This window comes from Callithrix jacchus, chromosome 1 (assembly GCF_049354715.1).
Source record: "Callithrix jacchus isolate 240 chromosome 1, calJac240_pri, whole genome shotgun sequence".
NCBI classification, from domain to species: Eukaryota; Metazoa; Chordata; class Mammalia; order Primates; family Cebidae; genus Callithrix; species Callithrix jacchus.
The window spans coordinates 121,127,124-121,146,445 of record NC_133502.1 but is presented as its reverse complement, the minus strand read 5'-3'; positions in this window follow the sequence as shown (position 1 = coordinate 121,146,445).

The following is a 19,322-nucleotide window of genomic DNA, read 5'->3' as shown; positions in this document are numbered from 1 at the left end:
TAACTGTATTTTTAAAATTCTTTTTAAAATTTTTATCACCAGAAAAGTAATTTTGCAAAATATTCTAGATTAGTGGATAAATTAATTTGCTAAATTTGCAGGTAGAACTATAAATTTTGCTTTATTGGTAAGTCAAAGCAGATTTGTTAGGAAGTTTGCCTTCTGACAAACTTTTAAGGGTTATAAATCTTTAATCTTGTTTTTTTTTGCAATTTCCTTTGTTTTGATTCTAAGTAGCATTTATAATAATGCTTTCTTAGTGATTATATGTTACAGTAGTTCTCAAACTTTTTGGTGACTCCTTTACATTCATAAAATTCATTGTAGGCCCCAAAGAATTTTTGCTTATGTAAGTTGTATTTATCTGTATTTATTGTATTAGAAAATAAAACTGATCAGGACCTAGAAGAATTTGGGGGGAAAAAAAGGAAAAAAATTAAATAGCAGCTAATTCATTTAAACATAAAACTCATTACATGTTAACATTAATAACAAATATTTTTATTTAGAAACCCATGATTTTACATTGCTGCAGAGCTTTCATAGCTGCCTTCGTAGAAGTAGTTTGGGTCTCATACTGCTGCATTACACTAGTTGAATTGTTATTTTGTTAGAAGTATCTGGAGAAGTCTAGTCTTATGCCAATAATGTAGTTGGGAAAAGCAGTAGTATTCTAATAATCTTTTCAAGTAACTAGATATTCTACTCTGGAACTACACAAAAACTCAAGGGATGGTTTCTTAAAGTTTAGTTAGTTACAATGTGGAGTTAGAAACAATACCAGGAAACTTTTCATATTCTTAAAATTCACTGGTCTCTTTTTCATTTTGGAAAGTTCTTTTAGCCATACAAAATAAATTCATTAATATTACCACTGACTTGTCAGAAAAGTAAGTATTAGAAGGCAGTTAGGCTCATGATGACAGATAATATTTTTCACAATACGAATTTTCATGTGAATACTTGAATTTTATGACTGGCAACCACATACTGTCAGTAGTTGTCTTGAAGTGACAGATTACCTTCACTTATTTTTGAGAAGATGCTTGCCAAATACCCAAGTCTGAAAAAGTGTGGTTTGTTAGTCATTCCTTCAAATATAAAATGGTGTTTCATGAAAAGAAGTGGCTAGTTCAGCTTGCAACTCAAATAGTCACACAAGTTCTTTTCTTTAGTTGTACACAATCTCTGGAATTCACCTGACGTACTTTATGTGTACTTCCATTTTGTCAAACAGAATATTTAAAATGTGCTCAAGAACAAGCTTTAGTAAAATTAATGTTTTTTACTGTTTCATCAGTATTATTACTAAGTGAAAAATGGCTTGTCACTTTTTTTTTAATCTAAAGTGTGTTTTTATCTAGTTAATTTGGCTCTGTTTGGGGAGGAAAACAATGGGAGAAGTTAGAACCACATACATTTGAGACTAGATTCATTTACTCTGACAAGTGAAAAGAAACATCCACTGCATAAAAATAATTTGTATCTGCATATTCCAGCAGATACAAATTTTGAACATTTAAAATATGTATCCTTTACAGATTCACACCTACTTAGCCTTGTTATAAAGAAGCAAAAGTAAAAATACATGATAGTATTATAAGAGTGCAGAATCATTTGAGAAGCTGCCAGATACTGTAGATGAACAAATGCATACAAATGCTGCTCTAGGCTGACCAATTACCCATATGAGCAGCAATTATATTAGCGTGCAAGGGCAATTGGAGGGAAAATTGGACCCTGTGGACATTCAGCTGAGCAAACAGTACTGAGGAAGGATAGAGGATATGTGTTAGTTTGGAAAAAAACAAAGCTAACTTAAAAAAATATTTGTATCAGTCACAGCACATTCTTTGTATGTCCTCTGGATGACTAGTATTTTCAAATTAGGCCCCTTCTCCGAACAAGAAAGCACCTCTGCTTAAAGATCAAACACCATAAAAATAGCAATGTGTTTTGCATTTTTTAAAAAGCCAGACAATTGAGGAAATTAGGACCTTGAAATAATACAATTCCAAGCACTCAGATGGTACTGTAGATATGCATTTGAGTGTGTTTTTAGTAGTAAGTTTAATTGTAGCATAGTTTGGCTGATATTTATCCTTCTTAGTATTGAAATTTACAACTTTAAAAATTTAGATGTGTTCTTTCCTTCCCAAAAGTAGCTATGGGCCATAACTGAATGTTTGAGTACCTAATATGAGCTGGAGGTTTTACAGTTCCACATTGAAACTACGAGTGAGTAATCCTAGATGAAGTCATGCCCAACAAGTTAATGAAATTTGTTGTATAGCCTGTGTCAGCTTTGTAACTGTAGACCAGATATCCTCATTATGTTAAACAGGTTCATATTTTAATGCTATCTAGAAGTAACCAATATCAGGGATTTTTGGTGGTCTATACTTGTAACTTGATGTCTGTCTTTAAGAGAATTCTTCAGTGTTCAAAAGCATTTATTCTCATCGTGGAAAAGTACCCACAGTGTGGAAAATACTGATCCAGTCAGTACAGTACTGTGCTGTGAAGTGCTCTAATTTTTGTCATTTACTTTTCATGGGCGTTTTTTACATTTGAAAGTCTCCAATAATTTGGGTGATCACTGTTGTAGGAAGCTTTTCAGTGATCCCCATTTTCTGGTATTCAGACCCTTGTAGAATCTTCTTTTCCCTCCTCAGAGATGAACACTTTTAAATATGGCATATAACATTCTGATACGTTTCATACTTTATGTAAACATGAAAACTATTTTGTTTGATCAGTTTTTAAAATTTATATAAACCCTCCTACAACAGCCCTGATCTGTCTTTGCACTCCAACCAACATATATATCATTTCTTCTTCCCCCACATCCTCACTAACCCTTGATAACATTATATATAATGGATTTTTCCAATTTGTTATTGATCTATATTTTTGCATCATTTGCCAATCCAATCATTTGCCAGGAATCTAATGTAATTTTCTGGAAAAAGTCTTTGTAAATATCAAGAGAAAAAGTGAATAAAAACATGACTCTAAGAACTCAATAATTCATGAAGGATATATTTTCTTAAAAAGACAAGGGATGTGTCAACATCTCAGAGAATAAATAGGAATAAAAAATTATGCTCTTATGAGGTAGCCAGAGATAAACCACATTAAACAATACTTAGAGTTTGACCCTTACTCTAAGGTTCAGGGTCCACTTGATTATATTTGTTCCTTAATAAAGAGTAGTAATTCAATTTTTTTATCTTTCACAGGTAGAATTAATTTTGTAAAGTCCTTGTAAAACTAAGTATTGCCTTTTGAGACTGTATTTTTATATTTTGTCTAGCAAACCAAGATTAACTCAATAATTTATATATCATATGTGGGTGAATTAATGAGCTTTGGTTGCATTTATGTAAAAGTAGTTGAATCTGAATCTTTCACGTTACAGATGTGCTTGTTACTGGGTTTTCACAGGAGTAAAACCCACAATGCGGAAAAATGTCACAGCAATTTTTAGTTTAGTACATTTTTTCATATCTGATTTGCAGTGTCATTTGTGTCCTTGAAGTATAGCATATATTTAATTCTTCTAGTGGTTATGTTAAAAATTTTCGAAGCATTTACCCATATTTTTCTAATTGTAATATTCATGTAATATTCATTTAAGAAATGGTATTTGCTAGTATCCCCTCCCATTTGAAATAATAAATTCTCGTGCTATGTTTTTTAGCTCCATCAGGTCATTTATGTTCTTCTCTAAGTTGGTTATTCTAGTTAGCAATTCCTCTAACCTTTTTTTTTTTCAAGGTTCTTAGTTTCCTTCCATTGGGTTAAAACATACTTCTTTAGCTTGGAGGAGTTTGTTATTACCCACCTTCTGAAGCCTACTTCTGTCAATTCATCAAACTCATTCTTTGTCGAGTTTTGTTCCCTTGCTGGTGAGGAGTTGGAATCCTTTGAAAGAGAAGAGGCATTCTGATTTTTGGAATTTTCAGCCTTTTTGCACTGGTTTTTCTTTGTGGATTTATCTACCTTTGGTCTTTGTGGATTTATCTACCTTTGGTCTTTGATGTTGATGAGCTTCAGATGGGGTTTTTGTGTGAATGTCCTTTTTGTTGATGTTGATGCTATTCCTTTCTGTTTGTTAGTTTTCCTTCTAACAGGCTTCTCTGCTGCAGATCTGCTGGAGTTTGCTGGAAGTCCACTCCAGACCCATCTGCCTGGGTATCACCAGCAGAGGCTGTAGAACAGCAAATAATGCTGCCTGTTCCTTCCTCTGGAAGCTTTGTTCCAGAGGGACACCAACCAGATGCCAGCTGGAGCTCTCCTGTATGAGGTGCCTGTCAACCCCTGCTGGCAGATGTCTTGCCATCAGGAGGCATGGGGGGTCAGGGACCCACTTGAGGAGGCAATCTTTCCCTTTACAGAGCTTGAGCACTGTGCTGGGAGATCTGCTGCTCTCTTCAGAGCCAGCAGACAGGGACATTTAAGTCTGCTGAAATTGTGCCCACAACTGCCCATTCCCCCAGGTGCTCTGTCCCAGGGAGATAGGAGTTTTATCTATGAGCTTCTGACTGGGGCTGCTGCCTTTCTTTCAGAGATGCCCTGCCCAGAAAGGAGGAATCTAGAGAGGCAGCCTGGCTATGGCAGCTTTGCAGCACTGTGGTGGGCTCCATCCAGTGTGAACTTCCCAGTGGCTTTGTTTACACTGTGAGCAGAAAATGCCTACTGAAGCTTCAGTAATGGCGGACACCCCTCCCACACCAAGCTCGAGCATATCAAGTCAACTTCAGATTACTGTGCTGGTGGTGAGAATTTCAAGCCAGTAGTCCTAGCTTGCTGGGCTTCGTTGGGGTGGGATCTTCCGAGCTAGACCACTTGGTTCCCTGGCTTCAGCCCCCTTTCCAGGGGAGTGAATGATTCTATGTCATTGGTGTTCCAGGCGCCACTGGGGTATGAAAAAAAAAACCTCCTGCTGCTAGCTCAGTGTCTGCCCAAACAGCCACCCACTTTTGTGCTTGAAATGCAGGGCCCTGGTGGCGTAGGAACCCGATGGAATCTCCTGGTCTGTGGGTTGTGAAGACCATGGGGAAAGCATAGTATCTGGGGTGGAATGCACCATCCCTCACGGCACAATCCTTCACAGCTTCCCTTGGCTAGGGGAGGGAGTTCCCCAACTGCTTGTGCTTCCCAGGTGAGACAGTGCTCCATCCTGCTTCTGCTCACTCTCTGTGGGTTACACCCACTGTCTAACCAGTCCCAGTGAGATGAGCTGGGTATCTCGGTTGGAAATGCAGAAATTACCCATCTTCTCTGTTGATCTCACTGGGAGCTGAAGACTGGAGTTGTTCCTATTTGGCCATCTTGCCAGCTCCATAAAGGCACTTTTTACATGGCAGCAGCAAGGGAGAATCATGTTCTTTTTTTATGTTTATCTGTTTGTTAAATTTCTTACTCAGGGATGGGTGAGGTGACTCACGTCTATAATTCTAGCACTTTGGGAAGCCAAGGTGGGAGGATTGCTTGAGCTCAGGAGTTTGAGACCAGCCTGGGTGACATGGTGAAACCATGTCTCTACAAAAAAAAAAAAAAGAAAGAAAAAATTAGCCAGGCATGGGACCATGTGCTTGTGGTCCCAGCTACTAGGGAGGCTGGGGTGGGAGGATCACCTGTGCTGGGACAGTTTGAGGCTGCAGTGTGAGCCATGATTGTGCTACTGCACTCTAGCTGGGGTGACAGAGTGAGATCCTGTCTTAAAAGTAAATAAAAACATTAAATAAATTGTTCATTCAGATTATGAATTGTTTTTCTAAATTTTGTATAGTTTGTCTTCTGTTATATTTCACTGAGCTTCTTTAATATCATTGTTCTGCATTTTTACCAGGCATTTCATATATTTTTTGTTGTTGTTGGAATCTTTTGGTGGAGAATCATTGTGTTCTTTTGAAGTGTCACATTTCCCTGCTTTTTCATGTTTCTTGTGTCCTTACCTTGGTATCTGCACATCTCATGTAATAGTTGCTTCTTCCTTTTTTCTGGATTGGCTTTCATAGGGAAAGACTTTTTCCTATAGATGTATCTGTAGTGTTGGTTGAGTAGAGCACTTTGGTTTTGATTCTGACTGGGCGCAGTAGTGTAGTTGTATTTTTTCTGTGGGTGTAATCAGCATCAGTAGTGTCCGTGAGTTCACAGTGGCTTAGGCAATCGTTGTTAGTGAAGGGTGTGGTGAGGCTTTGCTGGAGATGAGGACACCAGGAGGGCTAGTACTCAGTCAACAGTGGTAGTTGCAGTTGGCCAGGTATGTTGGCCCTTGGGCCTTTGGACAGCATAAATGGACACTGTAGTAGTAGGTCTAGGTGGACTAATCCTTGAGCCTCCAGGCAGCTTGCTCTGGGCTGGTTGTGGAGGCAGTGGGTCAGATGGGTCGGTGGGCCCTTGGACCTTTGGTCAGTATGTATGGCTTTGATGATGCCAGTAGTGGTGGTGGGCCAACCCTCAGGCCCCCAAGCAGCATGTATGGGCGTCAGCTGTGGTGGCAGTGAGCTGGGCAGGCAAGTTCTCTGGCCCCCAAGTTGTTTGGAGAGGGAGGGAATGTTAGTGGTGGTGGGTAGAGCGGGTCAGTTCTCAGGTACCCAGATGACATGTCTGGGTATTGGCAGGCTGGATGGGTCTGTCTTTAGGCCCCAAGAAGGTAGGCACAGGTGGTGGTGGTGGTGGGCAGAGCAGGCCTGTTGTCAGGGCCCATGTTGCTGTGTGTGACTGCCAGGTGTGGCAGGTAGGGCAGATCAATTCTCAGGCTCTTAGATGGATAGAGGCAGCAGTGGCAGTGGTGGGACAGAACTGACCTCAGACCCCTGGATATATGCACGTGCCAGCAGTGAGGGCTGAGACAGACCTGTTCTCAGGCCCCTGTGTGGCACTGGGGCAAGCTGGTCCCTAGGTTCCCTGAAAGCACATGCAGGTATGCAGCGACTCTGCTGCTAGGGAAGGGACTTGGTTGCTGTCAGTGGCAGTGGCCCAAGGCCAGCTGCTCTCAGACTCTGAGGAGTGTGTGCTCAGCTCCCTTTGCCCCAGAGCACCCTCTCTGGTGCACTGCACTGTCTGTTCCCTGGGATGTAGGACACTGCTTGGGCTAGAGTGCTGGGTACCCAGCCACACTGCTGAGTCTAGCCACCATTGTGCTGCTGCAGTCCTCTTGGTGGATGTGGTAGAATGCAGCAAGGCTCCAGGGATGTGGAAGATGCAGGAGGGTGTTGGGCCCCAGGGAAGACTGTAGTCTGGTGAGAGCTGAGCTCTCAAATGGTGCCCTGCTATAGTTGCTTGAGTCTCAGGGAGTGTGTGGGACCCATCCAAAACAAACTCCCTCTCTGAAAATGCTATCGCATGGACTCCAGGCATTTCCCTATACTAGTCTCAGGGCCTGCGAGGGCTTAGGGGCTCTTCCTGGGCTAAGATTGCAAGAGGCTGCAGTGGAAAAGTGAACTACAGGGGGATTTCTCACTTACCTTTTCCCTTAACTGGAATGTTTCTCTTGGCTATGAGCCTATCTCAACCAGGCTGGCTACTTCACTTCTCTCTCCTATGTCTCAGAAGTTCTGACACTACCTTACTGAATTCCAGTGTTCTCTCTAAGGCACTCTATTCAATGTGTGATCATCTACTCACTGTTTTGGTCCTTTCTGGAGGAGACAAGAGCCTCTAGAGCTAGGTACCTCTAGCCACCAGCCAGTAATTTATTTTACTAGGAATTCTGGGATATTTTGTTCTCTGTTTTTTGGGTTTTGTTTTTTTTGTTTTTTTGTTTTTTTTTCAGAATTCTTTGCTTTTTCTTAATCAGACAGTTCCAATGCAATTTCCCGGAATGAAGCAATAGACAAAGGAAGTCTTCCTGTCTGAATCCAAGCATTTGTTGGTCAAGTTCTTGCTAGTTTTCTTATTTTCTCAGGGGCGAGGACCAGGAGGTGGTACCAGATCTTAGTCCCCACTGTTCTTCCCAGAAGGACCAGTGCATACTCTCACTGTTCTGCTCTTGGAGAGGAAGCCTATCATACACAAAAGCTGTGTGTGTGTATGTGGGAGGTTTTCTAGGGACACCACCTATTCCCAGCTACCTGTCCTCACCTTACACACACTTCTTCAGGGCACTGGGCCCCATCTCATCATACAAACACCTTAGGGGCTTTCGTGAGGTGCAGCCTCAGGTTGCCACTGAAGAATGATGCTGCATCTACCACTGCTACAGAAGGAGTAGGTGAAAAGACATTGGGGTCATATGCATTTTGCTGTTCCATTTTGTTGCTAGGCCAAATTCCATTGTTACCAATCCTCAATTTGTTATCTATTCATTTACTATAAATATTTGGGTTGCTTTCCATTTTTTCTACTATATATAAAACTTCCCTGAGCATTCATATACAAGTCTTTGTAAAGACATGTTTTCATTTCCCTTGGATAAATGCCTTACAGTAGAATTACTGGGTTGAATGGTAGGTTTGTTTGATTTAATAAGAAACTGACAGATTTTCCATGATCATGCCATTTTACGCTCCCACCAGCAATATATGAGTGTTCCAGTTGCTCCATGTCTTTTCCAGCACTTGGCATAGGTCTTTTTAAGTTTAAGCCACTCTAGTATATCTAGTTGTGATTTTAATTTACATTTGCCTGATGGCTAATGATGTTGAACACCTTTCATGTGCATATTGACTAATCTTGTATTTTCTTTTTTTGGAGATGTCTTTTCTCTATTTTTCCTTGTGGTATTTGCAGCCAATGGAGATGTCCTTTCAAATCTTTTGACCATTATTAATTGGGTTGTCTTCTTACTGAGTCAAAAGGGTTTGTTATATATCCTGCATACCATTCCTTTGTCAGATGTATTTATATTTTCTTCCTGTTTGTTACTTGCATGCTTTAAAATTCACCTATTGTATTATGCACAATTGAATATTTTTAGTAAATATATAGTTGTACAACCTTCACCAAAATTGAGTTTTAGAACATTTCCATCATCTTATAAAGACCCCTTTACCCAGGCAACCACTGATATGCTTTTATTCTGTATAGATTTTATTTTTCTAGGCAGTTACTGTAAGTGGAATCATACAATATGTAGTTTTTTTTATCTCTTTTCACTTAGTGTAACGTGTTTGAGGTTAATCTATGTTGTATCATGTGTCAGTAATCTATGCCTTTATATTGTTGAACAGAACTCCATCTTATGAATATGCCATATTTTGCTTATTCATTTATCAGTTTATGAACATATGGATTGCTTTCGGTTTTGGGCTATTATGAGTAACGCTGCTTTGAATTTACATAAAAGTGTGTAGACATATGCTTTATTTATGTGGGGTAGGCACCTAAAAGTGGAAATCTACATTGAATGTTATATTTATATTTAACTTTTAAACTAGTTTTAAAGGTGTATGTAACATTTTACCTGCCTACTAGAAATGTGTGAGGGTTTCAGTTTTCCACATCTGCACTAATAACTTACTAACTTTTTGATTATAGCCATCCTAGTGAATTTCTAGTAGTATTTCATTGTGGTTTTAATTTTAAATTCTCAAATGGCTAATAATGTTGGACATATTTTTATGTGTATGTTTATTAACCATTTGGTATCTTCTCTGATAAACTGTCTATTCAAATTTTTTGCCCATTTGTTAAATTGTTTACTTATTATTACAAGAATTATATGTTCTGCATACAAAGGCTTTATCAGATATATGATTTGCAAATATTTTCTTTTGGTTTGTGGCTTGTCTTTTCATTTTCTTAATGATGTCCTTTGAAGTACAAAATTTTTGATTTTGATGAATTCCAATTTATCATTTTTAAAAGTGGTCATGATTTTGATATTATATAAGAGCTCTGCGTAACCCAAGGTCATGCAGGTTTCATCTAGAAGTTTCATAGTTTAGAGTTTACATTTATATCTTCTGGGATCCATTTTGAGTTAATTTTTATGTATACTGTGAAGTGAGGGTCTTAGTTTTCTTTGTTTTGTTACATGTAGGTAATCCAATTCTGTTAGTACTATCGGCTGAAAAGACTGTCTTTTCCCATTGAATTGTTTTGGCAAATTTATTGATAATCAATTGATCATAAATTTAATACTTATTTCTAGTATTTGAATTATGTTCCATTGTCCTTATCCTTATATCAGTACCACTCTGAGCTTTATATTAAGTTTTGAGATAAGGTAGTATAAATCCTCCAGCTTTGTTCTTTTCTTCCAAAATTATTTTACCTATTCTAGGTCCTTTGTATTTTCATATGAATTTTAGGATTATTTGATCCTAATTGGTGCCACTTACCATGCCCATTGCACCATGTCCAGGTCACAGTAGGAACTTTCTACATCTGAAAAAAAAAGCTTTTCCGTGGAACTGGGGTTTTTATTCTCCAGGTTTTCAAATATCTTACGTAGCAACTTTTGAAAGCTTCCTCTATTTGCTTGAGGGCTGTCCATTTCTTAGATGCTGCTCTGTGGGTTCCTCGGTGCCTGTGCTGAATTGACCAGGAAAAGTTCAGAAACTGGGCCCTGTGCATAACTGTCTCCAAGCCAGGAACAGGGTGTATCCCCTTCTGCTCCCAGTTAATGGCTCAGTGAGCTCTTCCCTCTTAGTGGCTCAGGATCTCTGAGGAGACCAGATGGTCTAGAAGCACCTGCATCTCACCCTGGGACACTGCCATGCACCATTTTCCATCCTGGGTCATCTCTCTTGAATCTCCAGAACAGTGTTCATTATGAGGACCCAGTGGCAGTGGTTGGGCTGGACCAGCATGTGGCAGAGCTGTAGCTTAACCAGGGACATGTCCAGAAGTGACTGTCATTGCAGATTATAGGAAAGGACAGTCTTAAAGCTGACCAGGGTGCCTTTCATGTCTTCCTTGTCAACGAATTTCCTTTTCGGTCCTTGAGCAAACATTGTGTTGTGTGTCATGAGGTTGCCTGCCCAGCCCACTGTCTCCATCTCACTCACTGCCACTGAGTAGGGAGTGACATCTGGCCAGCACAGTGTGGGGAAGATCTATTCAGATTTTTTATTTCTTGTTAAGCCTACTTTGGAAATTTATGCCTTTTTGCTAGGAATTTGTCTGTTTTGTGCATGTTATCTAATATGTTGACATAAAGTTGTTCATAGTAGTCCCTTAAAATCCTTGCAATTTTTGTTGTGTCAATAGTGATGTCCTCTCTTTAATTCCTAATTTTGGCAATCTGTTCTCTTTTTTTGTTTTGTTTAGTTAGTGTAATTAAAGATTTGTCAATTCTGTTGATCTGTTTAAAGACAAACTTTTGTCTTGATTTTCTTTATTATTGTCATTTTCTGTTTCCTTTATTTGTACTATAATTTCTAATTTTCACTCTTTCTTTTTTTTCTACTTGCTTTGAGTTTAGTTTTTGAGATAGTCACTTAAGGTATTGGATTGAAAGCTTTATTTTTTCTAACATAGATTTTAAAAGCTATAACTTGACTTTCCTTCACTACTTTAGCTGTGCCACATAAATATGTTGTGTTCTTTCTTATTCAATTAAAACTGTCTTAATTTCCCATTTGATGCATTCTTTGATCAAGGATTGTTTAGAAGTATGTTGTCTGATTTCCAAATGTGGAGATTTTTCAAATTTGTTTCTGGTGTTGATTTTTAATTTAATTTTATTGTGGCTGGAAAACACACTTTGTATGAGTTTAGTCATTTTAATATATTAGGATTTATTTTATAGATTAGCATATGATGTATCTTGAGCAATTTTTCATATGTGTTTGAGAAGTATGATAGTAGTTCTGATAGTAGTAGTTTACAGCATTCTGTAAATGTCAGTTAGGACAGTTGGTTGACATGTTTGTTGAAGTCTTCTGTAGCCCCACTGCTTTCCTATTTAGGTTTTCTATTATTGAGAATGGAGTATTGAAATCTTGAAATATTGTCAAATTGTTATTTCTTCTTTTAATTCTTTCAGGTTTTGCTTTATGTATTTTAGAGCACTGTTGTTAGGTGTGTATAGATTTATTATTGCTATATGGTCCTGACAGTATACTGTACTGTTGGGTTTATAACAGAGAATACATGTACAAGTCAATATCACTTAAAAAGATCCTTCGTTAAGTGGTAAATATATATAAATATATATATTTTAAAAGAGAAAGAGGAAGGAAGGAAATGGAATTATATAGAAGCAAAGTTACTGTATTTTACTGAATTAAATAAGTATAATCCAGAATAGACTGTGATTAGTTACAATGGACATTCTAATTGTTACACTAACTACTAAGAAAATAAGCCAATAAAATATGCTTACAATCAATAGAGTAATTAAAATGGTACACTAAAAATAGTTGTTTAATAAAAAAGGCAGGCAGGAAGGAACAGAGAAAATGTAAGACACAGAAAACAAATAGTATTATGGCATGCAGACATCCAATTGTACTAATAATACTTTAATGTAAATGGAGTAAAAACCTCAACAAAAAGGGAAACATTTTCAGACTGTATAAAAAGAAAGATCCAACTATTAGCTGTCTGTAAGATAAAATTTAGATTCAGACATAAATAGGATGAAAATAAGAAAATTTAAAAACTACACATCATGCAAGCAGTAATCATAAGAGGTAGAATAGCTACCTTTATAACAGGCAAAATAGATTATAGGCTAAGAATTATTACTGGAGATAGAAGAATATTTTATAATGACAAGAGATATACTGAAATGTTATAACTTAATATCAAACATACATATATATATATGGCACTTTGGGTTCTGGGGTACATGTGCAGAACATGCAGGATTGTTGCATAGGTACCTACATGGCAATGTGGTTTGTTGCCTCCATCCCTCCATCACCTATATCTGGCATTTCTCCCCATGTTATCCCTCTCCAAATCCCTACCTCTGCTGTCCCTCCCTTTTCCTCCCCACAGCAGATCCCAGTGTGTGATGCTCCCCTCCCTGTGTCCATGTGTTCTCATTGTTCAACACCCACCTATGAGTGAGAACATGTGGTGTTTGATTTTCTGTTCTTGTGTCAGTTTGCTGAGAATGATGGTTTCCAGATTCATCCATGTCCCTACAAAGGACACAAACTCATTGTTTTTTATGGCTGCGTAGTATCCATGGTGTTTATGTGCCACATTTTTTTTGTCCAGTCTATCATCGATGTGCATTTGGGTTGGTTCCAGGTCTTTGCTATTGTAAATAGTGCTACAGTGAACATACGTGTGCGTGTGTCTTTATAATAGAAAGAATTATAATCCTTTGGATATATATATCCAGTAATAGGATTGCTGGGTCAAATGGAATTTCTATTTCTAGGTCCTTGAGGAATCACCACACTGTCTTCCACAGTGGTTGAACTAATTGACACTCCCACCAACAGTGTAAAAGTGTTCCTATTTCTCTACATTCTCTCCAGCATCTGTTGTCTCCAGATTTTTTGATGATTGCCATTCTAACTGGTGTGAGATGGTATCTCAATGTGGTTTTGATTTGCATTTCTCTAATAACTAGTGATGATGAGCATTTTTTCATATGTTTGTTGACCTCATAAATGTCTTCTTTTGAAAAGTCTGTTCATATCCTTCACCCACTTCTGAATGGGTTTGTTTGTTTTTTTTCTTGTACATCTGTTTTACTTCTTTGTAGATTCTGGATATTAGCCCTTTGTCAGATAGGTAGATTGCAAAAATTTTTTCCCATTTTGTTGACTGCTGGTTCACTCTAATGATCATTTGTTTTGCTGTACAGAAGTTTTGGAGTTTAATTAGATCCCATTTGTCTATTTTGGCTTTTGTTGCCAATACTTTTGTGTTTTAATCATGAAGTCCTTGCCTGTGCCTATGTCCTGAATGGTTTTGCCTAGGTTTTCTTCTAGGGTTTTTACAGTGTTAGGTCTTATGTTTAAATCTTTAATCTATCTGGAATTAATTTTAGTGTAAGGTGTCAGGAAGGGATCCAGTTTCTGCTTTCTGCACATGGCTAGCCAGTTTTCCCAACACCCTTTATTAAACAAGGAATCCTTTTCCCATTACTTGTTTTTGTCAGGTTTGTCAAAGATCACATGGTTGTAGATGTGTGACGTTGCCTCCAAGGCCTCTATTCTGTTACATTAGTTTATAACTCTGTTTTGGTACCAGTACCATGCTGTTTTGATTACTGTAGTCTTATGGTATAGTTTGAAGTCAGGTAGCATGATGCCTCCAGCTTTGTTCTTTTTGCTTAGAATTATCTTGGCTATGCAGGCTCTCTTTTGGTTTCATATAAAGTCTAAGGTGGTTTTTTCCAGTTCTGTGAAAAAGGTCATTGGTAGCTTGATGGGGATGGCATGGAATCTATAAATTACTTTGGGCAGTATGGACATTTTTAAAATATTGATTCTTCCTAACCATGAGCATGGAATGTTTTTCCATCTCTTATTTCCTTGAGCAGTGGTTTGTAGTTCTCCTTGGAGAGGTCCTTTACATCCTTTGTTAGTTGTATTCCTAGGTATTTTATTCTCTTTGTAGCAATTGTGAATGGCAGTTCGTTATTGATTTGGCTCTCTTTAAGTGTGTTATTGGTGTACAGGAATGCTTGTGATTTCTGCATATTTATTTGGTATCCTGAGACTTTGCTGAAGTTGCTTATCAGTTTAAGGAGATTTGGGCTGAGGCGATGTGGCCTTCTAAATATATAATCATGTCGTCTGAAAATAGAGACAATTTGACTTTCCCCTTTCCTCACTGAATACTTTTTATTTCTTTTTCTTGCCTGATTGCTCTGGCTAGAACTCCAATACTATATTGAATAGGAGTGGTAAGAGAGGACATCCTTGTCTAGTGCCAGATTTCAAAGGGAACACTTCTAGTTTTTGCCCATTAAGTATGATATTGGCTGTTGGTTTGTCGTAAATAGCTTTTATTATTTTGAGATACGTTCCATCGATACCTAGTTTATTGAGAGATTTTAGCATAAAGGGCTGTTGAATTTTGTCAAAGGCCTTCTCTGCATCGATTGAGATAATCGTGTGGTTTCTGTCTTTGGTTCTGTTTATGTGGTGAATTATGTTTATAGACTTGCATATGTTGAACCAGCCGTGCATTCCAGGGATGAAGCCTACTTGATCGTGATGGATAAGCTTTTTGATGTGCTGTTGCAATCAGTTTGCCAGTATTTTATTGAAGATTTTTGAGTCTATGTTCATCATGGATATTGGGCTGAAGTTTTCTTTTCTTGTTGAGTCTCTGCTGGATTGGTATCAGGATGATGTTGGTCTCATGAAATGATTTGGGAAGGATTCCTTCTTTTTGGATTATTTGGAATAGTTTCAGAAGGAATGGTACCAGCTTCTCCTTGTATGTCTGGAAGAATTTGGATGTGAACCCACCTGGACCTGAGCTTTTTTTGGTTGGTGGGCTATTAATTGCTGCCTCAACTTCAGCCCTTGTTATTGGTGTATTCAGGGTTTCAACTTCTTCCTGGATTAGGCTTGGGAGGGTGCAAGTGTCCAGGAAGTTATCCATTTCTTCCAGGTTTACTGGTTTATGTGCATAGAATTGTTTGTAGTAATCTCTGTTGGTAGTTTGTATTTCTGTGCAATCTGTGGTGATATCCCCTTTATCATTTTTTATTGCATCTATTTGATTTGTCTCTCTTTTCTTCTTAGATAGACCACTAATCTGACTAGTGATCTGTTTTGTTGATCTTTTTGAAAAACCAGCTCCTGGATTTATTGATTTTTTTAAGGGTTTTTTGTGTCTCTGTCTCCTTCAGTTCTACTTTGATCTTAGTTATTTCTTGTCTTCTGCTAGCTTTTGAATTTTTTTGATCTTGCTACTCCAGCTCTTTCAATTTTGATGATAGGGTGTTGATTTTAGGTCTTTCTTTGGTTCTCATGTGAGCATTTATTGCTATAAATTTTCCTCTAGACTCTGCTTTAAATATGTCCCAGAGATTCTGGTTCGTTGTGTCTCTATTCTCGTTGGTTTTGAAGAACATCTTTATTTCTGCCTTCATTTCATTGTTTATCAACATTCAGGAGCCAGTTATTCAGTTTCCATGAAGTTGTGTAGTTCTGAGTTAGTTTCTTAATCTTGAATTCTAATTTGATTACACTGTGGTCTGAGAGATTGTTATGATTTTCATTCTTTTGCATTTGCTGAAGAGTGATTTACTTCCAATTATGTGGTCAATTTTAGAGCAGGTGTGATGTGGTGCTGAGAAGGATGTATGTTCTGTGGATTTGGGGTGGAGACTTCTGTAGAGGTCTATTAGGTTTGCTTGGTCCGGATCTGAGTTCAAGTCCTGGATATTCTTATTGATTTTCTGTCTCATTGGTCTGTATAATATTGACAGTGGAGTGTTAAAGTATCCCACTGTTATTGTGTGGTTGTCTAAGTCTCTTTGTAGGTCGTTATGAACTTGCTTTATATATCTGGGTGCTCCTGTATTGGGTGGGTATGTATTTGGGATTGTTAGCTCTTCTTGTTGCATTGATCCTTTTACCATTATGTAATGTCCTTCTTTGTCTCTTTTGATCTTTGTGGGTTTAAAGTGTGTTTTATCAGAGACTAGGATTAAAACTGTTTTTTTTTTTTTTTTTTGCTCTCCATTTGCTTGGTAACTCTTCCTCCATCCCTTTATTTTGAGCCTATGTGTGGCCTTGCATGTGAGATGGGTTTCCTGGATAAAGCACACTGATAATTTTTGACTTTTTATCCAATTTACCAGTCTGTGTTTTTGATTGGGGCATTTAGCCCATTTACATTTAAGGTTAATATTGTTATGTGTAAATTTGATTCTGCCATTTTGATGCTAGCTGGTTGTTTTGCTCATTAGTTGATGCAGTTTCTTCATTGTGTTGATGCTCTTTACCATTTGGTACATTTTTGAGGTGGCTGGTACTGGTTTTTGCTTTCTATGTTTAGTGCTTCTTTCAGGAGCTCTTGTAAGGCAGGCCTGGTGGTGAGGAAATCTCTCAGCAATTGCTTGTTCATAAAGGATTTTATTTCTTCTTTGCTTTTGAAGCTTAATTTGGCTAGATATGAAATTCCAGGTTGAAAGTTCTTTTCTCTAAGGATGTTGAATATTGGCCCCCACTCCCTTCTGGCTTGTAGGGTTTCTGCTGAGAGATCCACTGTGAGTCTGATGGGCTTCCCTTTGTGGGTGATCAGACCTTTCTCTCTGGCTGCCCTAAGCATTTTTTCCTTCATTTCAACCCTGGTAAATCTGACGATTATGTGCCTTGGAGTTGCTCTTCTTGAGGAGTATCTTTGTGGTGTTTTCTGTATTTCCTGGACTTGAATATTGGCCTGCCTTGCTAGGTTCAGGAAGTTCTCCTGGATAATATCCTGAAGAGTGTTTTCTAGCTTGGATTCATTCTCTCCATCACACTCAGGTACACCTATCAAACATAGATTAGGTCTTTTCATGTAATCCCATATTTCTTGTAAGCTTTGTTCATTTCTTTCACTCTTTTTTCTCTAATCTTGCTTTCTCATTGTATTTCATTGAGTTGATCTTCAATCTCTGATATCCTTTCTTCTGCTTGGTCTATTTGGCTATTGAAACTTATGTATGCTTCTTGAAGTTCTCATGTTGTGTTTTTCAGCTCCGTCAGGTCATTTATATTCTTCTCTAAACTGTTTATTCTCGTTCACATTTCATCAAACCTTTTTTAAGGTTTTTTTGTTTCTTTTCATTGGGTTAGAACATGTTCTTTTAGCTCAGAGAAGTTTGTTATTACCCACCTTCTGAAGCCTGTTCCTGTCAATTCATCAGACTCATTCTCCATCCAGCTTTGTTCCCTTGCTATTGAGGAGTTGTGATCTCTTGGAGGAGAGGTATTCTGATTTTGGGTGTTTTCATCCTTTTTGCTCTGGTTTCTTCCCATCTTTGTGGTTTTATCTACCTGTGGTCTTTGTAGTTGGTGGCTTTTGGATGGGATCTCTGAGTGGACGTCCTTTTTGTTGTTGATGATGTTATTTCTTTCGTTTTTTTAGTTTTCCTTCTAACAGGCCCCTCTGCTGTAGGACTGCTAGAAGTCCACTTCAGAACCTGCTTGCCTGGGGAGCACCTGTGGTGGCTGCAGAACAGTAAGGGTTTCGACCAGTTTCTTTTGCTGTTATCTTCATCCTAGAAGGATACCTGACAGATGTCAGCCTGAGCTGTCCTTTATTAGGTGTCTCTTTGGATATACAGGGGTCAGGGAGCTGCTTGAGGAGACAGTGTGACTCTTATAGGAGCTCAAGTGCTGAGCTTTGAGCTCCATTGTTTCATTCAAGCTGCTGGGCAGGTCCATTTAAGTCTGTTGCAGCAGCACTATAACTGCCTTTTTTCCCAGGTGTTCTGTCCTGGGAAGGTGGGGCTTTATTTATAAGTTCCTGAGGTGCTGCTGCCTTTTTTCAGAGATGTCCTGTCCAGGTAGGAGGTAATATCAGTAACTTCGATTGTTTCATGAAGTATTTTTGTCAGTGAAATTGACTTTTATTTTCTTGCAGTTTTCATGATGGACAAAATAATTACTAGTACAGATTGATGTTGTGTCTCAATTTGTATGAAGGGATTATGCACCACAGTTTTAGAACTGCTGACGTAAGCCATTTACATTTTGTATAATTATCATTATAGTTGTGTGTGTGCGTGTGTTTTATTTTGTTGTTTTTTGAGATGTACTTCTGCACTGTCACCTGGGCTGGAGTGCAATGGTGTGATCTTGGTTCACTACAACCTCTGCCTCCTGAGTTCATGCAGTTTTCCTGCCTCAGTCTCCCAAGTAGCTGGGATTACAGGTGCACATCACCACAACCAGCTAATTTTTGTATTTTTAGTAGAGATCGGGTTTCACTGTGTTGTCCAGATTGGTCTCAAACTTCTGACCTCGTGGTCTGCCCACCTCAGCCTCCCAAAGTGCTGTGATTACAGGCATGAGCCACCATGCCTGGCCCATAGTTGTGTTTAAATCTGTCATCTTGCTATTTGTTTACTGTTTGTCCCATGTCTGCTGCTATCACAAAATACCTGAGACTGGATAATATATAAAGAACAGAAATATGTATTTATAGTTCTGAAGGCTGGAAAGTCCAAGATCAAGGCTCTTTCAGATTCAGCGTTTGGTGATGACTTTCTGGTTGCATTCTTAATGCCAAAGGGGGCAGACAATATGCCCCATCATGGCAGAAGGGACAAAAGTGCTAAAAGGGACCGAATTTACTCCCTCAATCCTCTAATAAGGCACTTATCCTTTCCTGAGGGCAGGTCCCTCATGACCTAATAATCTCCTGAAAGTCACACCTCTTAATACTATTATGTTGGGGATCATATATCAACATGAATTTTGGAAGGGACAGAAACATTCAAATTATAG